General features: G+C 42.5%; 1 protein-coding gene across 1 annotated transcript in view; it reads right to left on the reverse strand.

Annotated features, from left to right (window-relative positions):
* Positions 1–14598, reverse strand: part of LOC137344486 (enhancer of polycomb homolog 1-like) — a 201503-nt gene extending 186905 nt beyond the window's left edge. Inside the window, exon 1 of the mRNA XM_068007510.1 lies at positions 14378–14598. The gene's annotated coding sequence lies outside the window, so the exon portion shown is untranslated. The remainder of the gene's footprint in view (positions 1–14377) is intronic.
* Positions 14599–24565: the final 9967 nt, after the last annotated feature.

Genomic DNA, 24565 nt, shown 5'->3' on the forward strand with positions numbered 1-24565 from the left:
TCCCGTTGCAATCCTAGATAACCTTCTTCACTGTCCACAATGCCACCAATCTTGGTGTCATCTGCAAACTTACTAACCATGCCTCCTAAATTCTCATCCAAATCATTAATATAAATTACAAATAACAGCGGACCCAGCACCGATCCCTGAGGCACATCGCTGGTCACAGGCCTCCAGTTTGAAAAACAACCCTCTGTCTTCTGTCGTCAATCCAATTTTGTATCCAATTGGCTACCTCACCTTGGATCCCGTGAGATTTAACCTTATGTAACAACCTACCATGCGGTACCTTGTCAAAGGCTTTGCTAAAGTCCATGTAGACCACGTCTACTGCACAGCCCTCATCTATCTTCTTGGTTGCCCCTTCAAAAAACTCAATCAAATTTGTGAGACATGATTTTCCTCTCACAAAACCATGCTGACTGTTCCTAATCAGTCCCTGCCTCTCCAAATGCCTGTCGATCCTGTCCCTCAGAATACCCTCTAACAACTTACCCACTACAGATGTCAGGCTCACCGGTCTGTAGTTCCCAGGCTTTTCCCTGCCGCCCTTCTTAAACAAAGGCACAACATTTGCTACCCTCCAATCTTCAGGCACCTCACCTATCTCTGCTAGGGGACCCGCAATTTCCTCCTGAACCTCCCATAACGTCCTGGGATACATTTCATCAGGTCCCGGAGATTTATCTACCTTGATGCGCATTAAGACTTCCAGCACCTCCCTCTCTGTAATATGTACACTCCTCAAGACATCACTATTTATTTCCCCAAGTTCCCTAACATCCCCATGCCTTTCTCAACCGTAAATACCGATGTGAAATATTCATTTAGGATCTCACCCATCTCTTGTGGATCCGCACATAGATGACCTTGTTGATCCTTAAGAGGCCCTACTCTCTCCCGAGTTACTCTTTTGCCCTTTATGTATTTGTAGAAGCTCTTTGGATTCTCCTTTGCCTTATCTGCCAAAGCAATCTCATGTCCCCTTTTTGCCCTCCTGATTTCTCTCTTAACTCTACTCCGGCAATCTCTATACTCTTCAAAGGATCCACTTGATCCCAGCTGTCTATGCATGTCATATGCCTGGTATGACTCCAGCCACCAGAGAGTTTTTCCCCCGATTCCCATTGACTTCAATTTTACTAGGGCTCCTTGGTGCCATACTCGATCAAATGCTGCCTTTGATGTCAAGGGCAGTCACTCTCACTTCACCTCTGGAATTCAGCTCTTTTGTCCATGTTTGGACCAAGGCGGTAATGAGGTCTGGAGCCGAGTGGTCCTGGCGGAACCCAAACTGAGCATCGGTGAGCAGGTTATTGGTGAGTAAGTGCCGCTTGATAGCACTGTCGACGACACCTTCCATCACTTTGCTGATGATTGAGAGTAGACTGATGGGGCGGTAATTGGCCGGATTGGATTTATCCAGCTTTTTGTGGACAGGACATACCTGGGCAATTTTCCACATTGTCGGGTAGATGCCAGTGTTGTAGCTGTACTGGAACAGCTTGGCTAGAGGCGCAGCTAGTTCTGGAGCACAAGTCTTCAGCACTACAGCCGGGATGTTGTCGGGGCCCATAGCCTTTGCTGTATCCAGTGCACTCAGCCATTTCTTGATATCACGTGGAGTGAATCGAATTGGCTGAAGACTGGCTTCTGTGATGGTGGGGATATCGGGAGGAGGCCGAGATGGATCATCCACTTGGCACTTCTGGCTGAAGACAGTTGCTTCAGCCTTATCTTTTGCATTCATGTGCTGGACTCTGCCATCATTGAGGATGGGGATGTTTACAGAGCCTCCTCCTCCCATTAGTTGTTTAATTGTCCACCACCATTCATGCCTGGATGTGGCAGGACTGCAGAGCTTTGATCTGATCTGTTGGTTGTGGAATCGCTTAACTCTGTCTATAGCATATTGCTTCCGCTGTTTAGTATGCATGTAGTCCTGAGTTGTAGCTTCACCAGGTTGGCACCTCATTTTTAAGGTACGCCTGGTGCTGCTCCTGGCATGCTCTTCTACACTCTTCACTGAACCAGGGATGCTCCCCTGGCTTGTTGGTAATGATAGAGTGAGGAATATGCCAGGCCATGAGGTTACAGATTGTGCTGGAATACAATTCTGCTGCTGCTGATGGCCCACAGCGCCTCATGAATGCACAGTTTTGAGCTGCTAGATCGGTTCTGAATCTATCCCATTTAGCACGGTGGTAGTGCCACACAACACGTTGGATGGTGTCCTCAGTGCGAAGACGGGACTTCGTCTTCATGAGGACTGTGCAGTGGTCACTCCTACCAATACTATCATGGACAGATGCATTTGCGACAGGTGGATTGGTGAGGACGAGGTCAAGTAAGTTTTTCCCTCGTGTTGGTTCACACCACCCACTCTGGCCCAGTCTAGCAGCTGTCCTTTAGGACTCGGTCAGTAGTGGTGCTACCGAGCCACTCTTGGTGATGGACATTGAAGTCCCCCACCCAGAGTAAATTCTGTGCCCTTGTAACCCTCAATGCTTCCTCCAAGTGGTGTTCAACATGGAGGAGGACTGATTCATCAGCTGAGGGAGGGCAGTAGGTGGTAACCAGCAGGAGGTTTCCTTGCCCATGTTTGACCTGATGCCATGAGATTTCATGGGGTCCAGAGTCAATATTGAGGACTCCCAGGGACACTCCCTCCTTATTGTATACCACTGTACCGCCACCTCTGGTCAGTCTGTCCTGTCGGTGGGACAGGACATACCCAGGGATGGTGATGGAAGAGTCTGGGACGTTGGCTGAAAGGTATGATTCTGTGAGTATGGCTATGTCAGGCTGTTGCTTGACTAATCTGTGGGACAGCTCTCCCAATTTTGGCACAAGTCCCCAGATGTTAGTGAGGAGATCTTTGCAGGGTCCTGGGCTTGGTTTGCCTTTGTCGTGTCCGGTGCCTAGTGGTCTGATGCCGGGTGATCCGTCCGGTTTTATTCTTATTGTGACTTTTTTTAAGTGAGATTTTACAACTGAATGGCTTGCTGGGCCATTTCAGAGGGCAGTTAAGAGTCAACCACATTGCTGTGGGTCTGGCGTCACATATAGGCCAGACCGGATAAGGACGGCAGGTTTCCTTCCCTAAAGGATATTAGTGAACCAGATGGGTTTTTACGACAATCCGGTAGTTTCATGGCCACCATTACTGATACTAGTATTTTAATTCCAGATTTTTATTTAATTAATTGAATTTAAATTCCCCAGCTTCAGGATTTGAACTCATGACTCGGGATTATTAGTCCAGGTCTCTGGATTACTAGTCCAGTAACATAACCACTATGCTACCGTACCCTGTTAAGGAGCTAGATAGATTTCTAGACACAAAAGGCATCAAGGGATATGGGGAGAGAGCAGGAATATGGTATTAAGATCGAGGATCAGCCATGATCATACTGAGTGGCAGAGCAGGCTCGAAGGGCCGAATGGCCTACTCCTGCTTCTATTTTCTATGCTTCTATGTCTCTTAACTGCCCTCTGAAGAAGCCTAGCAAGCCACTCGGTTATATCAAACTGCTACAAAGGATAAGATAATATAGCAGTCAAGAAGGTGGCCCAACACCACCACCTCAGGGCAACTCGGGATGGGCAATAAATGCTAGCATTGCCCACATACCAAGAATAAATTTTTAAAAATATATAAAATGCCAAATAGAAAGCACAATTCGAATTTATGCTGTTTTGGGGCATAGAAAACACAGGCGAGAAAATGTAATTGTACAGAGAAAATACCTATTACTAAAATATTTTTTAAAATATTTGTTCTCAGGATGTGGGCAACATTGGCAAGGCCACACTTATTGCCTATCGAGTTCCCTGAGAAAGTGGTGGGCCTTGAACCCCTGGAGTCCATGTGATGATGATGCCTCCATGATAGTGTTGAGTCAAATTCTGGAATTTCCTACCTAACGATATATCCAAGTCATGATCATGTGTGACTTGGAGGGGAACCTGGAGGTGATGGTGTTCCCACAATACTGCTCAATGATAAGAGGTCCTGGGGCTGGGAGGTGCTGATGTTCATCTTGGTGAATTGCTGGAATGTATCCTATAAATAGTACATACTGCAACCACAGTGCCCAAAGTGCAAATATCGAGTCCAGTTGCATGGGTGCTGATCCAGCAGACTGCTTTGTCCTTGATGGAATCAAGCTTCTTGCTGCAGCTGCCCTCATCCAGGTGCACAGCAAGTTTCCATATAGAGAAACTATTTCCTCCAGTGGGCGAGTCCAGAACAAGGGGCACAATCTTAAAATTAGAGGTAGGTTGTTCAGGAGTGAAATCAGGAGGCACTTTTTCAAAGGGTTGTGGAAATCTGGAACTCTTTCCTTCTCTCCCCCTAGATATGAATGCTGGGTCAACTGAATTTTTCAAGACTGAGATTGATAGATTCTTGTTAGGTGAGGATATTAAGGGATATGGATCAAAGGCAGGTTAATGGAGTTGAGGTACAGATCAGCCATGATCTGATTGAATGATGGAACAGGCTCAAGGGGCTATATGGTCTATTTCTGTTCCTATGTTCCATTATACTCCTGACTGAGCCTTGATGATGATGGAGAAGCTTTTAAGAGTCAGAAGGTAGCCATTCATTGCAGAGTATCCAACCTCTGCCCTACTCCTGCGGCCACATTGTTGATATGGTTGGTCTAGTTAAGCTTCTGACCAATGGTGACCTGCAAGATATTGATGGTTGGGTACTTAGCAATAGTGGAGCCATTGAAGGTCAGGGGAGAGTTGGGCTTTTTCTCATTTGAGATGGTCAATGCTTGGCACTTATGTGGCTCAAACATTACCCATTACTCGTCAGCCCAAGCCTTGACACTGTCCAGATCCTGCTGTAGGCTAGCATGGACTACTTCATTATTGGAGGAGTTGTGAATGGAGCTGCACACATTGGAATAATCAGCCAACTGCCCACTCCTGACCTTATGTTGAAGGGAAAAATCACTGTTGAAAGCCCGGACAACGGTTGGGCTGAGGATGTTGCTCTGAGGAACTCCTGGAGCAATCTCCTGGGGCTGCAATGATTAGCGTCTGACAATCATGAACATCTTCCTGCGTGTTAGATATGACACAGCTACTGAAAGATTTTCCAATTGACCCCATTGATTGAGTTTTGCTGTGACTCCTTGGTTGAATGCTGCCTAGATGTTAAGCACACTCTTACATCCATGTCTGGATCAAGACTTCAAAAGAATACTTTGGGCTGCTGCCACCTGGGCTCACCACCGCCCCGCCAGCCCCACCCCAAACCTCTTGCGACCAATTTCCTCCTACAGATTTACCTGCCTGCCAGCAGGCTCAACACCTGAGCTATGGGAATTCCTCCAGCAAAACAGCTTGGACTTCTCTGCTGGTCCAATGGGTGGGCAGCTGGCACGCTCTACTGGTCAGCTGCCCAAAAGGTCAAAATCTACTCCTGACAGTTTCATTTATCTGTAAGCAATGTCATTGGAGAGCAACTAGTTATTAGGGAAAAAAAAGGAGCGAGTGCCACTTTTGAGGCAGCTAATTGATTAGCTGTGAATCTTGCTTCCGAGCTAGCTCAGTGATCAGTACTAAGTGTCTCTTTCCAGCAAGCTCGCTTGCTGCTCACCAACCAACCTGTGGAATTAACAATTGTGTTGTCAGGGATGACATCACAAAGCACCTTCAAAAAGGGACAATTCCCCCCACCCCATTCTACGCTTACCAAAGACCCAAGCATTCCAAAGCTCAGAAGCCATTACTGAGCCACCCTGTTCATAGTAAACTTCTCAAAGGATTTCATTCATCTTCAAAGAAATAGAAAGATTTAATTGTGTTGTGAGGCCTTTTACAAAAATTCATATCTATTTATCTTTTTACCATAGAAAGAGATAATGTATTTAACTTAGTTACCATTTTTCCACCATCTCCACTCCATCATGGGCCTGAGGTGTATGGGGGAAGATCCCTACAGTCATTTATTTTTGGCAAACAGCGATTTCATTTTATTTAGCAGCAGCATCATGAAGGGCATGAGTAAAACTAAAGAACAAATGCACCAAAGTACCCAAAGCAGTATTTTTCTCTGTAAGCAATACCACAGTAGATCAACTAATATAAGTCTCAATTCCTTTTATTTAAAGCAGAGTGAAATGCAGGGAATGGCACAAAATATTAATGTTGCAACATAGAGTGGCTAAGTAAGGATTTACACTCACAAATCCTCAAACAAACAATGAGTTCCCAATCACTGATGCATACCTCCTAGTAGCTGCTTTAAGAGCCTGGGAGCAGGAAACCAGTTTGTGCCTTGTCAGGGAATGATTTATGGCATACAAAAAAAAGTGACTTTTTTTTCTTTGAGATGGGGTGGGGGTGGGGGGGGGAAATGAATTTTGTTTCATACACAGATAAGAAAATGGCACAATCAGCCATATTATTACTTACTATGTGGAATACAATTAAGTCTTGATAACAATTTGCAAAAACACTCCACCATTGCTGTATGTGTCTGGAAGGCAAACAGTTTTTACATTTATAGTGAGATGCATGGTTATTTCAAAGCTCTCAGTTCACTACTTAGAATGTTACATAACCTGCTGAACTTCACTTCCACCTTATCTTCAACTTATTTACTGTCTCTCGTTGTCTTTCTCCCACCAAAAAATAGTCAGTTATTAAACATAAAATGGTTTTCAAGTACTGACTATAACATCTATCACACAGTTTGCTGGCACCTTTTGCTGGGAAACAGAAGTAGTATTTCACAAAGAAAAGAGAACTCACATTTCTGTACCATGTACATGAATATCTATGGCCACAGCTGAGAGCATTCCATTTATTTATCTTCCAGTTAATATCTATTCTTGGTAATAAAGCTGAGAAGAAAAGCACTTGTCAGTGGTATAACTGGAGGAATGCAGCAACAGTTGATATTTTACTCCCCACAAGATCTTTGTGACAATAACTTTTACGATGTCACAGGAGCTTCCTTGTGACATTCACAAAGCAGTTTAACTATAAAAAGTCAGTGATGTGAAAAAAAAAATCATATTTTAGGCAGTGCAGTGACAATGTATGTTGGAGCACCATTACACTGCATTGGAATGGAGAGCTAATAGTCACAGCTCTTGCTATGCTAGGTTCTGTTATCAATGTGGAGAGAACCCAGAAAGAACTTGGGCATCTCACTGTAAAGGATGTAGATGTGTATGTGACAGGGGTGGTGGAGGTAAAGCAGAGGAAGTCCCTAATGATCCACTGTTGCACTCTCTATTAGTCAGATAACAATGCCATGGCAGTGGTCAAAATTCTGTAAAATTTCTGCAAAATTTAAGCTATAAATAAATAAATCTGTGGGAACTTAGGTGGTACAACATGTCTTTTAACCTCTTGAATGTGGGTTCAGCTGCAGATCCTAAATGAAATGAATATGATCAGTTTCAAACAGTCCCAATGGACATCCCAATGCCGTCCATAAGTTGGCACTAATTGACAATCTCACACCATCACAAGCCACAAGTTGTGTGGTGTGAGAAATGAAAAATGCCACAGTAGGAGGTATTATTCTGACAGTAGACAGCATAAAGAGTTGCCCTAGATCTTTCTTGTAGTATACATGACCTGACACTGGATGCAAAAGTCGATATTGCCCATTTCCCACCCACAGATGCTTTAATAGGCATAACATTTGCTTCTGGCATGTTAAAGAATTACGCAGTTGCCCATTACACAGCTCTGTTGCAGCCCTTCTTACTAAAAGCAGATCATTCATTACCTTTATTCACTCGACGAAAGATCAACAGTTCTTACCCTCTGGGAGGGAAGGAGGAGAAAAGGAAGAAGAAAGCTATTTTTCAATTTTTCCTGTTCTGACAATTGTTCCCAACAATAGAATGCTGTTTCACATTAGAACAATCATCCTCATTAGAACAGATGTTCACAGAAGAATCTATTATACAATTAAATATGCTGCACTGCAGATTTAAAAAGATACCATTAAACAACAAGGAATCAGAGGTTGGGGGTTGCTGTAAGCCTCCTTCTCAAAAATGGTCAGCCATTTCAAATCCAATAAATAGAGTGAAATTATTTTCACTGATCAGCATGAAGAATGGTTACATTCTCAACTCCAGCACCTAGTACATTATTCATTGTACTCAGCAAGGTCTTAGGGCATGAAGCAAAAATAAAGTGTTTCTATCCAAACAATTATAATCTACGTTTCCTCCCTCTCTTTCTCCAACCTTACTAAAATGCTTGCTCATTTTTTCAGTTCTGATAAAGGGTTATACCCAAAACACTAATTTGTCCTTTACAGATGTTGATGGACCTGCTATGTATTTCCAGAATTTTCTGTTTTTGTTTCATCATTCTCTACAGGATTGCATGTGGATTTGAAGGTACTTACTTCTGTTAATCGAATCACAATGTTGCCCAGAAACAGTGTAAATGATCCATTAATCATCTATAAATTGGCATATTTTTCACTGGAATGATTATATGCGAACATATCAGGGAGCCCATTATTTACCGGACAGGGAAATCAAAACTCCAAGCACCAACCTAACGTTCCTTCAATCTTCAAATAAAGTTGAAGCACTCCAACAGTCATTTGAGCTACAGAATGTACATAATTGCATGGGTGTACTATAGGATTTCTCGATTTGTGATAAAGCAACGGCATATTTCATCAAAGGGGGTGATTTATAACAACACATGTTTTGATATTCTATGTGAGAAACAAAAAAATTACACTACCAAATATTGTTGAAAATGAGTATCTGGAATGATTTAACATTCCCCACAATCAATTCTAGTTCAATCTCTTTTACAGCCATTCCTAACTGGCACCTGTACCACTTGGGATCATCCTGGTTCTAAATCAGTGTTGAGAGCTAGTGTGGATATTAAGCTATGTAACTCCTATGTGTAAATGCCTCCCACACACACACATTTCTTGACTTCTTCTCTTGAAGATGCTGAATCGTGTTGGAATATGATTCCACAAGTGGCCATTCTTCACGTGCGAATCTGCACAGTGCGTGTTGGCAAGTTATTGAACAAAAGAATACTGTAGCTGAGCCTGATCCTGTCCTTGCCTGACATCGACATTCATGCACTTTCCAGCAGGAGTCACAGAAAGGAAATTTGGGTGATTCTCCCTCTCCCTCACTTAGGATGTCAAGGCCTTAGAGAGGGTGCAGAGGAAATTTACCAGAATGACACCAGGGATGAGGGACTTCAGTTATGTGGGGAGATTAGAGAAGCTGGGATTCTTCTCCTTAGAGCAGAGAAGGTTAAGGGGAGATTTAATCGAGGCATTCAAAATTATGAGGGGTTTAGAGTGAATAAGGAAAAACTGCTTCCACTGGCAGGAGGGTCAAAGGACACAGACTTAAGATAATTGGCAAAAGAACCAGAGGGGAAGACAAAGAGAATTTTTTTATGCAGCGAGTTGTTATGGTCTGGAATGCACTGACTGAAAGGGTGGTGGAATCAAATTCAATAGTAACTTTTTAAAAGGAATTGGATAAATACTTGAAAAGGAAAAATTTGCTGAGCTATGGGGAAATAGCAGGGGAGTTGGACTAATTGAGTAGCTCTTTCAAAGAGCCGGCACAGGTACGATGGGCTAAATGGTCTCCTTCTGTGCTGTATGATTCTTGCCTGTGGACACTGAGACCGCAACTAAGGGCAACTAACTCAGCACAGACCAAAGATTAAAACTGGGAGTTTCCTATCCCCTATGGCTCCATTTACCACAAAGGCATCAGATCTCATTTTATTTCCCCTTTTAGTTTCTCCATTTTTGGAAAAGAAAGGCCAAAATCCATGGTGCATGACACAACCAAGGTTGAAAAGAGTAAAAATAGTAGATGAGATAAATAAGTTATTCCAAGCTTGAGTTTTAAAAACCTGAAGATAAGAGGAAGGAGAGACTCAGCAAGATAAAGAGCTCCCTTATTCTGAGATCCTGGAAAAGAATGAGTATGAATAAGAGTGCATGAAGTCTGGACTTAAACACAGTGAGGGTATAGGAAGGAAAAAAATAGTATGTAGGGTAGTGTATTTGAAGCTTTGACAGGAACAAGAAAGTAAAGTTCAGAGAAGCGCTTGAACATAATTGGTCTTTAAGGAAAGAAAACACACTCTTAATCCTGAAATTCTGTGCACAAGAGTATGCACTGCTTTTTCTCTGTCTCAGATACCAATATCTGGATTTCCTTTTGGAGCCAATCCCCGAGGCAGTCAGTCATAACTCATGTTAGCAGAGCACCTCCGTCGCATGAGGGTAGAACCAAAATGGTGGATGTAAAGTTTGTTATGTATTGTTTTCTTCTGCAATCAAGGTGAAAAATGTTAGCGCTCAAAAATGAAATGTTTCCCAGTTAAGATATAGCATCAAACATTCCCAGTTAAGAGATAGCATTAGTAAAATGCACAGTAAAATTTCTGCTACTTTGCTCCAATGTGCCTCACTTCCAATCTCAGAGGAACACCCAAACTCCAGCAGCATGACATTTTCCACTTTCTATCCTTATGGCCTTGGAGTGATATTGTCAATTTATGGATGAATTAGGGGCAGTTTAGTGGTGCAAGCATTTTTTAAATTCGTTCATGGGATGTGGGCGTCACTGGCAAAGCCAGCATTTATTGCCCATCCCTAATTGCCCTTCAGAAGGTGGTGGTGAGCCGCCTTCTTGAACCGCTGCAGTCCATGTGGTGAAGGTTCTCCCACAGTGCTGTTCGGAAGGGAGTTCCAGGAATTTGATCCAGTGACAATCAAGGAACGGCGATATATTTCCAAGTCGGGATGGTGTGACTTGAAGGGGAACGTGCAGGTGGTGTTGTTCTCATGTGCCTGCTGCCCTTGACCTTCTTGGTGGTAGAGGTCACGGGTTTGGGAGTTGCTGCAGTGCATCCAGTGAATGGTACATACTGCAGCCACAGTGCGACGGTGGTGGATGGGTTGCCAATCAAGCGGGCTGCTTTGTCCTGGATGGTGTCGAGCTTCTCGAGTGCCGTTGGAGCTGCACTCATCCAGGCAAGTGGAGAGTATTCCATCACACTCCTGACCTGTGCCTTGTAGATGGTGGAAAGGCTTTGGGGAGTCAGGTGAGTCACTCGCCGCAGAATACCCAGCCTCTGACCTGCTCTTGTAGCCACAGTATTTATATGGCTGGTCCAGTTAAGTTTCTGGTCAATGGTAACCCCCAGGATGTTGATGGTGGGGGATTCGGCAATGCTGATGCCGTTGAATGTCAAGGGGAGGTGGTTAGACTCTCTCTTGTTGGAGATGGTCATTGCCTGGCACAAATGTTACTTGCCACTTATCAGTCTAAGCCTAGATGTTGTGCAGGTCTGGCTGCATGAGGGCACGGACTGCTTTCATTATCTGAGGGGTTGTGAATGGAACTGAACACTGTGCAATCAGCAAACATCCCCATTTCTGACTTTATGATGGAGGGAAGGTCATTGATGAAGCAGCTGAAGATGGTTGGGCCTAAATACTAGGTTAAGACTGCCAAAATTCATTTCACGTCAAACCAATACATCCAGCAGGAGATTTTCATCCAGTCAGTCTGGGATGGATTTGAATCCAAGTTCCAGAGGTGAACCCAATCCCCATAAATTTTATTACATTGATGGGATTTCATTTATATTGAAAATAATACGCTCTTTCCTTTAAAGCACAAAAGCAGAAACAACAGAGAATCCATTTTAAGTGCAATTCTAGAACGGAAGTTGTAATGTAAACTCCTCAAGCTAGATGGACAGTAAAGAAATGTTCACCCCTCCAGTTATGAGTTTCATCCTGGTACAAGAGTCGATACAGTGTAAATGGATCCACAGCATGACAATGGAATCCACCATTTTATCTGTGTTGCTTGTCTCTATGACTAAGGACATTGGGAGGTGATGATGTGATATCACCACTACAGTCACATGTTGGAATCCATGGCCAGAGGTCTATATTCTGCATTGCTTCTCTATAGTCTTTTTAGGGCATAGGAACAGCCAGAAATATATGGTGCAATCCTAAAGCATACGCGACAACTGTATTTGCTGCAGCAAGCTGAAAGAACAGCTGTTTTGTTCAGGATAGCTCCAATCCAAATCTGAATTTATTCTTGAATATAAATGAACACAGATGTTGACAACCATAAACATCCAATGAAAATTATGATCACATAACTCATGGGCAACAGAGATTCAAGTGATTTGTGCCCATTTTGACACAATCAAATATTTCTGGTATTTCTTGCTCCATTATTTAGCCTATATAGTGAAATTACTGACCATTGTTTCTGGTAATTTTAGAAAAAAAAATTTTTTTTATTCCTTCTGCAGAGGCGGAGCAGTACCTGGCACTCTCCAGAGATTCAAAAATTGGTCAGACATGCTCAGTTGCTCTGGCACATTGCTAGATAAGTATCTTGGCGACCTATGGAATTCAACTTGTCTCTAGCCACATTGATTGTACAGAAATAAATAATACTGCAAGTATGACCATACATAATCACTGCTCTTTTGCAAGTATGGTACAACAATGGCAACATACAGTCATCCTGCATGATGATCCTGTACTAGTGTTGGCGTCAGATTGTTCCAGAGCACAGAACTCTGGGTGATATTTTCACATGTGCAAAGGTTTTAACAATTTGGTTTTTTTTGTGAAATACACCCACCTTCAAGTCTGTCGTCTACTATATCTATTCATCTACTATAGATAAAATTAAATCACCTCAGCTTTCACTCCATCGAAAGGCCTCCACTTTTAAATCTAAGATTATCCATTCGTACATATGTAATCATGTTATAAATTTATACCCATTTCACAAAAAGCAGAAAATCGAACCCATGGGCATTTGCTTTTTTAAAAAAAACACTAACCCCATGTCGTAAAAAAAATCTATGCATTCTTTATTTATTTTTTTCGTTGACCATTATTACCACCGTCACTTTTCACATTACAAAAACTTGGAAGAAAAAAATGGCACCTGATTTCTGCAGCAATATATCTCCCCGACTCCAGTAACGTTATAAAAAAAATCTCAAACTCGATAGAAAGGTTGAGATAAGTTACAAAGAATCGTGTGGAGATTTGCAAACAGAGGAGAGAGATCCATCCGGATTCTCAATAAAATGAAAGTGTTCTCGTTTGATACAATTTATCAAATCTCCGCCCCTTGTGAAAAGCAGCAGAAGCAGCCAGTACATTTTAAACAGGGGGCCCCACGAAGGATGAGCGGAAGATCATTTTAAAAATGGTTCAATAATCCCAAGGCAAAAATGGAAGATTAGGAGCGCACAGTGGGTGCATTTTTTCCTGTCTCCTCAGGCTATACCCCCTCGTTCACGGTTAAAATAAACAAACAAGAATATATTATTTGATTCTGTGCCCGCCCCCCTTTTTCCCCTCCTTTCAATTTGGTCAAATCGACATTAAATCCAAAGTCCCTTAGAAGCGCAAAACAGCGCCACCAACAACAGTCAATGCAAACAATCCGACCGTCGTTAAATCTTCCACCGTGTGCAAAAAAAAATAAAAGCCCCAATACATCCGAAAATACGCCCAACTTTAAAAAATTTTTAATATCCAACTAAACCGACTAAATTCTACAAAAATGAGAGCGATAGTTCTCCCCGGGTTTCCAGACCTGTGCACCAATGGCGCGTAACACGGAACATGAATTTGCAAAAGAGAGAGAGAGAAAAGCAGCGACCATTAGTCCAGCCATAACTTAATATAAAGCGAGCTAAATATGTCATCCACCACCTCTCTGAAACCAAGGGCAGCCAGCAATATCTCAGCACTTCAAATCTTACCCACGGAATCATTATTAAAGAGTTACAATGTGTCCGGTGGCAACGCAGGTTACATTTATCATTCATCCTCTTGGAATTGAAAATGGAAAATTAATCAATGTTATGTATATTTTTTTTTTAAAAAGAGAACCGTGCAACGTACGCATTTTGCTTCGCAGACATATATCTCATTTTTGTCTGCTACCCCCTATCTTGGAGAACGGGGAGAGAGAAAAAAAAAAGTCCCGACTCGATCCAATAAAGTTATTTTGGAAACTATCGATGATTTTTCTCTTGTATTGTTGGTCGGTGTGAAAGGTGAAAAAAATGTTAGATATTTCCCCCCCTCTCTTCCCTTAAAACTGCTTGCAATTATCAGTATCTTTAGCCACGATTGACGCGACAGCATGGGCGGAATCGAGACCAAAGCAAAAGGGAATACACTCGTCATCTTTCCCATGCTGCTGTTAATTTACAAAAAAAAATTAAGTTTTATTAAAGCAAGATTTTAAATAGCTGAAATCTATGAATTTAACAATGATAAGAATATATATACATATATATTTTAAAAACTCACCAATCTGTATCCAGGGAGGATGTTGACAACCCCTGTCCGAAACGATTATCAGAAGATATGCTGTTACTTGTGTTTTAGAAACAACAGAAGACGCGATGCAGCCAATCTATTTTACAATATCAAACAGCCATCCGATCGCTGTTTGCAAACGTTTCGTTGCCCTTCCCACCTGGCACCACAGCTTTCTGATCAGAGGAGGGAGGGAAGAAAAAAAAAATCAGCCGTGTGTTATCACCAAGATTAAAACACAACCACAGAAGACTTGGGGTTAACAACTTTGCAATGGCTAATAGGCGCATTGTGATTGGATGGTGAGTGTCACCAATCACCTGTAGAGAGCTCATGGCTGATGAGCTCACTTTCAATGGCAGAAGTTGAGGTTTTTTAAAAATCGGTAAATCCAGTTTTCCTGGAGATTTTTATCGTTTTGATCGTAGTATATTTTTTTAATCTCCTTGTGGAATCGTATTGCTTTGTCTTAATCACTTCTTTAGCCACACCCTCCTTAGATCAGTCGATTTTGTGATGCAATAATATTCACAAGGATTTTAAAAAGTACTCTTTTTTTTAAATCATATGAACATTTCTTTTGGTGTGTTATGCAAGAGCCCCGTATCCCTCTTCTAAACTTGTTTTTAAAATTATCTTTAAAAAAAGCTGAGAAGAGGGAGGGAGGGTGAACAGACAGTTTAGATTGAACTGCGTTGCAAAGAGGGTGGTGAATTTGTGGAATGAACTGCTCAGTGGAGACAGTGTGGAAAATTTTAAGGGAGCATTGGATAGATATTTGAGGCAATGGGTGATTGAGACGTGGTAGTTTTTGGACTGCCTAGTCTTTTCCAGTTATGTGCTTTTCTATGTTCCTATGTACATTTATATTTTAAATAAATAAAATGGTTAAAAGGTAGATCAGGTGATCAAATCAGGCACATAGCTTGAGAACCAAGTTTAAGGAGATTTTCCTCAAAAGTTCTTGCAGACAGTTGATAGATATATATTGTATCATGAGAGTGAACGCAACTGGATTAACAAAATAAAATATAAATGTTATACTGATATGAATATAGGCTGCTCCTGATTATAGACTGTACCCCCAACTCAAGCCTCCCTGTCCCAGAAAAAAATATAGAAATCCCTGTAAAACTCACAAAAACAAAGTTACGGGTTTAAACATAAAATACTGGAAACCATACAATGAACAATTTGCTCCATGACAGCCATCAGCAAGAAACAAAATGCAACAATTCTTTTCCCTCCGTGAAACAATTTTTAAATAGTAGCAGATCTCCCATAGTATTGCTCAAGGTGAGTCAGAGGTTTTATCATAACAAGGATGTTATGCCAAGTAGTATTATTAGGGACAATCATTTATCAGCATTTGGAGAAACCCTGGCTCCTGGAAGTACTGGGAAGAGGGACCAGGATACTGGGATATGTTCTCAGGACCTAGCAGTATTTTGAGCATGGTGGACGGAGGGGTCCCATGTTTCCAAGAATATTGGAAAGGGAGGTTCTTGGAAAACTGGGGCAGCTCCTGGGGTCACTGGAGGAGGGATCCTGCAATTTGGCAGCTTTAGGGAGGGGTGGGGGGAGGGCTCAGGGTCTGGAAGCATTGATGGTGATCCTGGGATCAAGGCACACTAAGAATGTGATCTAGGAGTTCATGAACTCTAATAGAGGATCCCAGGATCTGGAAGTGGGGAGGAGTCTAGGGATGGGGGTCTTTGAGTCTAACAGGACTGGAGAAGAGGCTTCAGAGCACTGGGGTGGGCAGAGTTTAGTAGCCGTATGGAGGAGAGGGTCCAGGACAACTGCCTGTAGTCCCTTTTGAGCTGCAGGGGCCCCAAACTCGTGTTCCTCTCCATCAGCCTCCTCCCTTGACCTATCTGCAGCCTCTTCTGTGCCCTCAGGTAATCCACATCACTTTGCCCATTGTCAGCCAGTTTCTGCTTTTATATTCCTTGGCTTATAGCATTTAAGGGTAAATACTCTGCTTCCTGAAATCAATGGACAGAAAACCATGGATTAAAAGTGCACAATTTTCTCATATGTACTCCCAGCCTGTGCCAGGAGTGTAGAAGAGTAAAATTTAGCCATTAGTGCACAGTTAGTGAGTTTCCCACCTTGCACCTTCTGTGAACTTGAGCTCATCCAAACGCGCATCAAGTCCTGTTCACCCATCACCTCTGTGCTCACTGACCTACATTGGCTCCCGGTCCAGCAACGCCTCGATTTTAAAATTCTCATCCTTGTTTTCAAATCCCTCCATGCCCCTCCCTATCTTTGTAACCTCCTCCAGCCCTACAACTCTCCGAGATCTTTGTGCTCCTCCAATTCTGGCCTCTTACGCATCCCCGATTTTAATCACTCCACTGTTGGCGGCCATGCCTTCAGACGCCTAGGCCCTAAGCTCTGGCATTTCCTCCCAAAACCTCTCAACCTCTCTATCCTCCTTTAAGATGCTCCTTAAAACCTACCTCTTTGACCAAGCTTTTGGTCACCTATCCTAACACGTTGCTTGGTGTCAAATTTTGTTTGATAACACTCCTGTGAAGCACCTTGGGATGTTTTACTATGTTAAGGGCGCTATATAAATGCAAGTTGTGGTTGTTATAAAGTATTTAATAAACAGAAATTTCCATAAACAAAAGTTACCTTATAAAATACTCAAAAGTTCATCACTTTTGCAATTTCCAAGTTTTTATACATGAAAAATTTCCTTGAGCTTCAAAAATAGTTCAGAAGAAAGAGTATTTTTAACTGAGTGTATATTTAACCAAAATAAAGAGGCGAGTATCTAAAATTATCCTTTTTCAATAAACAATCTCTCTTTCTAACCACCAACAAATAAATCACAACCATAGGTGCTGCTAATCATGTGTACTGCCCTCACACGTGTTTTTTGTGTGAGTGGTTTATTACAGAAAACATAATTTCTTAACAAATATCATCACTTGCCTGAAATAAAGCTTTGAATTTCCAGTTTCCAGTTTCTTTCAAAGTTTTTTGGTAAAAGCAAAGAAACTGTCAAATCCTCACAGGATATGGGGACCTTATAGCCTTCAAGTCATGCCGATACACAAAATGCATGCTGGGAAATCTGCAAATTACATATTATATCCTGCAGGAGTTTCATTTTCAATTGCCCATTTAGCCTAGTAGCCTTATTATGTACGGTTGGTTTTAGTACCTGCTTTGTTTTGTTGTCATTATCAAGCACTGGCTGATTGTTGTATGGTAACGTAAAACAAAACCTTTGCCACTCATAAAATGGTACATCCATCCTCAGTTTATATTTTTGTTCTAAATTGGACTTTTATCTGAATAGTTTCAATTGTCACCATATAGTCACTTCCTTGTGCTTCTTGCACAAACTGCTTCATCTCAAACAATTTCTGGACGGACCCCATGTTTGCACTCTCAAAGTCATTGTGAAGAAGTGTCAGCCAGCTTGTCGTTTGGTTTCCTCCAAAGGTGTATATTTTCTCATGCAGGTGAAATTCACAGGCAGCAGCACCATTGTTTTTATTCTCTGCAGAAGATATAACTTGCAAATTGTGGCTTGCAGCATACTGCTGTCGCTTTTCCTTTCTGCACATAACAACACTACCAGTTCTTGTACTGTCAAACATCCCTAGGCACCTATTTTAATGTTTACCTGTAGTTGCCGTGCTGTGTCTCTCTTTCTCCATTTTTCCACATAAACCTACAATTGTATTGATCATGTCAACATCACTATGTAGGCATTGTGGTTTTATAGTGGGATCCCTGTTCATAGACAACTTTCAGAACTCAAAATTATTGTTTTGTTTAAAATCTGTAACCATATGTGCATCAATATACAAACATACGAATTAGGAGCAGGAGTAGGCCCTTCGAGCTTGCTGATCTGATTGTGACCTCAACCCTACTTTCCCGTCTACCCACTATAACCTTTGACTCCCTTGTTAATCGGGAATCTATCTAACTCAGCCTTAAAAGTATTCATGATGTGGAGATGCCGGTGATGGACTGGGGTGGACAAATGTAAGGAGTCTTACAACACCAGGTTATAGTCCAACAGCTTTATTTAAAATCACAAGCTTTCAGAGGCTTCCTCCTTCATCACCTGATGAAGGAGGAAGCCTCCGAAAGCTTGTGATTTTAAATAAAGCTGTTGGACTATAACCTGGTGTTGTAAGACTCCTTACATTAAAAATATTCAATGATCCTGTATCCACTGCTCTCAGGGGAAGGGAGTTCCACAGACTCATGACCCTCTGAGAGAAAAAATTTCTCCTCATCTCCGTCTTAAATGGGAGACCCCTTATTTTTAAACTGTGTCCCCTAGTTCTAGTCTCTCCTACAAGGGGAAACATCCTTTCAGCATCTACCCCTTCAAGTCCCCTCAGGATCTTATATGTTTCAAAAAGATTACCTCTCATTCTTCTAAAGTCCAATGTATACAGACCCAACTTGTCCAACCTTTCCTCATAAGATAACCCCCTCATCCCAGGAATCAGTCGAGTGAACCTTCTCTGAAATGCCTCTAAAGCAATTATGTCCTTTCTTAAATAAGGAGACCAAAACTGCACACAGTATTCTAGATGTGGTCTCACCAATGCCCTGTACAACTGTAGCAAAACATCTCTACTTTTATATTCCATTCCCCTTGCAATAAATTACAACATTCCATTTGCCTTCCTAATCACTTGCTGTACCTGCATTCTAACTTTTTGTGATTCATGTACTAGGACACCCAGATCCCTCTGTACCTCAGAGTTATGCAATCTCTCTCCATTTAAATAATATACTGCTTTTCTATTCCTCCGAAACAATTTTTAGTCCAGTTCCTCTCTCTTGTTAGAGAGTACTCAAATACATTTACATGTATATGGTTGCATTTTCAAATGATGATGGGATCGCTTTTTATTTTACAGTTATATCAAATTTGACTTTGTCCTAAACTAGTAAACTAAATATCAAAGGGATACATAGATTAGTCACTGATTCTTCTGCAGTGAAAGTTAAAGAAAACACACAGAAATCATTGTTCTTGCTTCATGCTGAACTAAAATGAAACAATCTATAAGTTTCTGTATATTTATGTAAAGCCTATTAGTAAAGACTTGCTACTATTACTTTGTGTCAACTTGGCTCAGTTGGAATTCTCTAGGTTATAAGGTTAGGAGTTCAAGCCCCACGCCAGCACTTACAATCATAGAAATTTACAGCACAGAAGGAGGCCATTCTGCCCATCGTGTCTGTGCCAGACGAAAAAGAGCTATCCAGCTTAATCCCACTTTCCAGCTCTTGGCTTGTAGCCTTGTAGGTTATGGCACTTCAAGTGCATATCCAAATGCTTTTTAAATGCAATGAGGGTTTCTGCCTCTACCACCCTTTCAGACAGTGAGTTCCAGACCCCCACCATCCTCTGGGTGAAAACATTTTTCCTCAACTCCTCTCTAATACACCTACCAATTAATTTAAATCCATGCCCTCTGGTTATTGACCTCTCTGCTAAGGGAAATAGGTCCTTCCTGTCCACTCTATCTAGGCCCCTCATAATTTTATACACCTCAATTAAATCTCCCCTCAGCCTCCTTTGTTCCAAAGAAAACAACCCCAGCCTATCCAATCTTTCCTCATAGCTAAAATTCTCCAGTCCTGGCAACATCCTCGTAAATCTCCTCTGTACCCTCTCTAATGCAATCACATCTTCCCTGTAATGTGGAGACCAGAACTATACGCAGTACTCTAGCTGTGGCCTAATTAGTGTTTTATATAGTTCTAGCATAAGCTCCCTGCCTCCCATATTTTATGCCTCGACTAATAAGGGAAAGTATCGCGTATGCCTTCTTAACCACCTTATCTACCTGTCCTGCTACCTACAGGGAGCTGTGGTAATGCACTCCAAGGTCCCTCTGTTCCTCTACACTTCTCAGTATCCTGCCATTTATTGTGTATTCCCTCGCCTTGTTTGCCTTCCCGAAATGCATTACCTCACACTTCTCAGGATTGAATTCCATTTGCCACTTTTCTGCCCACCTGACCAGTCCATTGATATCTTCCTGCAGTCTACAGCTTTCTTCCTCACTAGCAACCACACGGTCAATGTTTGTATCATCTGCAAACTTCTTAATCATTCCCCCTATATTTAAGCCTAAATCATTTATATATGCCACAAAAAGCAATGGACCTAGTATTGAGCCCTGCAGAACCCAACTGGACTTCCAGTCACAAAAACATCTGTCAACCATTACGCTTTGCTTCCTGCCACTGAGCCAATTCTGAATCCAACTTGCCACTTTCCCTTGGATCCCATGGGCTTTTACTTTTCTGACCAGTCTACCAAGTGGGACCTTGTCAAAAGCCTTGCTAAAATCCATGTAGGCTACATCAAACATGCTATCCTCATTGACCCTTCTTGTTACCTCCTCAAAAAATTCAATCAAGTTAGTCAGACACGACCTTCCCTTCCACTTTAGCATTCTAGGCTGAGATTCCACTCAGGTATTTAATTAATTATTTTGAATTGAGTAGACTGACTGTTTTTGTCCACAAAAAGCAGGACAAATCCAATCCGGCCAATTACCCCCACATCGGTCTACTCTGAATCATCAGCAAAGTGATAGAAGGTGTTGTCGACAGTGCTATCAAGCGGCACTTACTCACCAATAACCTACTCACCAATGCTCAATTTGGGTTCAGCCAGGACCACTCGGCTCCAGACCTCATTACAGCCTTGATCCAAATATGGACAAAAGAGCTGAATTTCAGAGGTGAAGTGAGAGTAACTGCCCTTGACATCAAGGCAGCATTTGACTGAGTGTGGCACCAAGGCGCCCTAGTAAAATTGAAATCAATGGGAATCAGGGGGAAAACTCTCCAATAGCTAGATACATACCTAGCACAAAGGAAGATGGTAGTAGTTGTTAGAGGCCAATCATCTCAGCCCCAGGACATTGTTGCACGAGTTCCTCAGGACAATGTCCTTGGCCCGACCATCTTCAACTGCTTCATCAATGACTTTCTCTCCATCATAAGGTCAGAAATGGGGATGTTCGCTGATGATTGCACAGTGTTCAGTTCCATTCGCAACCCCTCAGAAAATGAAGCAGTCCGTGCCCGCATGCAGCAAGACCTGGACAACATGATAATGGCAAGTAACTTTTGCACCAGACAAGTGCCAGGCAATGACCATCTCCAACAGGAGAGAGTCTAACCATCTCCTCTTGACATTCAACAGCATTACCATCGCCGAATCCCCCACCATCAACATCCTGGGGGTCACCATTGACCAGAAACTTAACTGGACCAGCCACATAAATACTGTGGCTACAAGAGCAGGTCAGAGGCTGGGTATTCTGTAACAAGTGACTTACCTCCTGACTCCCCAAAGCCTTTCCACCATTTACAAGGCACAAGTCAGGAGTGTGATGGAATACTCTCCATTTGCCTGGACGAGTGCAGCTCCAACAACACTCAAGAAGCTCAACACCATCCAGGACAAAGCAGCCCGCTTGATTGGTAGCCCATCCACCACCCTAAACATTCACTCCCTTCACCACCAGCGCACAGTGGCTGCAGTGTGTACCATCTATAGGATGCACTGCAGCAACTCGGCAAGGCTTCTTTGACAGCACCTCCTAAACCTGTGACCTCTACCACCTAGAAGGACAAGGGCAGCAGGCACATGGGAACAACACCACCTGCACGTTCCCCTCCAAGTCACACACCATCCCAACTTGGAAATATATCGCCGTTCCTTCATCGTCGCTAGTTCAAAATCCTGGAACTCCCTACCTAACAGCACTGTGGGAGAACCTTCACCACACGGGCTAAAAAAATAGACTGACTGGGTTATTTGGGTAAATATGGCAGTCAATTTGCACACAGCACATTCCCACAAGCAGCTATGAAAATAACAATGAGTTATTCTGTTTATGATGGTGTTAGTTGGAGAAGGAGGGGGGAATGAACCCCGAGCATTTAGGCCAGATTTTCTGGCCTCTTCAGCAGGGAGGGGGATGAGGCACCACAAATGTGCTGTCAGTCTACCATTGCCATCCAAAAAGAAAGAAGAACTTGCATTTATATAGCACTTTCACAATCTCAGGACTCCCCAAATTGCTTCACAGCCAATATAGTACTTTTGAAGTGTAGCTTTATCATGGCTCTCAGAAATGTGTCTTTGAGGACCAAGGTCGTGGGAACTCCTAACGTAGATGACCCTTCCCTTTATATCGATGACCACAATTGGGTCAGATAGAGGTTTGCCCTCCAGCAAGGTCATCTGGAAACTGGAGTGCAAGTTCCAGAACCGACACCTCCGGGTCGGCACTCCAGCTAAATTTAGGGCAGGAGTACAGCAGAACAGGTGAGAACCTTCAGGCCCCTATCTTTTCCTCTTTTATATGCTGATCAACCTTTAAAACTTTAAAACACAAGAAGCTAGAAATTACTGTTGGTCACAAAGATAATGCATTAGTGTGACATTCCTATTTTAACAGAATATTAACCTATTTAAAATCAGTTAAAACTTCCTCTGAACTGATTGGTTGTGACAGGCTCCAGACCCACCTTCCAACCAATCAGCTTTTGGTTCTGTCCTCAGATCAATCTGATTGGTTCTGACAGTTTCCAATTCCACACACAACTGATCTGATTGGATAAAAATGACAACTTCCAATCTCTGCTTTAAAAGCTGATATTTCTTGTGAAATATTAACAAGTTGACACATTGGTTGAAACACTGATTGTCAGCTGACTATTGTGATGTATGAATACAACCAAGAACAAATTATCAGCTTATTCATCCCACTGTTGTTTACTATGTGCAAAATAACTGTAACATTTGCCTACGTAATAACAATCACCTCATTTTAAAGCCATTTATTGTACTTGAAGTGCTTTAAGACATGATAAGGCGCCAAACAAATGCAAGTCTTTCTCTTAACTAAAATGTCCCTTTCTACTTATGATTCCATCAGTAATAAAACTGAAAACAGGTATAATATCTCTCTCATGTGGGTATCATTCAGGAAAGTATAATATTAACAAAAACTAAAAAAAAATCTTACAAGTTACACCACCGGAAGTGCAGCATCTGACCTTGCTGTGACCCCATCCCAAATCCTGAGGATGGGGGTCATCTAATTTTTAGGCATCCACGCCTGTACTGGTGCTCCTCGGGCACCCACCCTGCAGACCCAGCAGGATTTTGGAGCAGCACCTTCCTACTCTGGCCGGGGTGGGGAAGGGGAGCTGGAGATTTAAAGGGCACAAATCTTCTCTGTTAATGCTCCCTTGCTGGAGTAGGCACAAGCATTCAAATTCCATTTAAATAGGCTAGAGATAATGAACGGTACCTCAAGACACATTTTCCTTTCTCTGCTCCAAGCAAACACACATTTGGAAGGACACTGAGGAACTGGGACAGAAGACTGGCAGCGAACCCTGCTCAGATCGGAAGATTTGAGAATAGGCATGCAGAAGAAGATAGGTCCTAGAAAAAGCTAAATACATTTTTTGAAAGATAACCTAGAAGATGTTTGGGGCTAGAATCCTTCTGGGCAGCGTTCTTGGAAACCAGCCAGGAGGTTCCACAGCTGGCAACCATAGGCATTGCTGCAGACCTCTCAGGCCTGCAGCAACAGTTTTATTTCCACCCCATTTCTGAGCATAGATATCTGCCAAGGGGTAGGTCTCACAGGGGGAATGTTCGACCTATTAAAATGAACTGAATCCAGAATACAGGTGTGTTCAGGTCATGTCAGGTAGAGTGCCCAGGCAGACAGGGGGTCAAAGGAGGGGACGAAGAGGATATTGGACTTTTGGGGTGCTAAATTGGGCCGTGTAGCGCCCATTGTTTTGGCGCTACACAGCCTCTCTGACGTCCAAGATGGCGTCTTTGGTGCGCACGCGAACGTGAACCATACGCCATCTTGGTATAGGAGTTAGTGCAGGCGCAGATAACGAACGCTGGAATCATGTAAAGTAGGGAGAAAATGGCTTCAATCAGTGTACAACGCACAGTCTTAACCCTGACCATCTGAACGTGTCTTAGAGTGCCTGGAGGACCCCCCCACCGGTGCTATTTAAAGGGCCCATGCAGGATTTACAGGTTAGTGGCTGGATTATTGCTTCTGGCTGCTGAGATATTAGTAACTGTTTTTGGAGGTCTCCTATACTTGAATTCTAAGACTA

Source organism: Heptranchias perlo, chromosome 2, assembly GCF_035084215.1.
Source record: "Heptranchias perlo isolate sHepPer1 chromosome 2, sHepPer1.hap1, whole genome shotgun sequence".
In the NCBI taxonomy this organism is placed as follows: Eukaryota; Metazoa; Chordata; class Chondrichthyes; order Hexanchiformes; family Hexanchidae; genus Heptranchias; species Heptranchias perlo.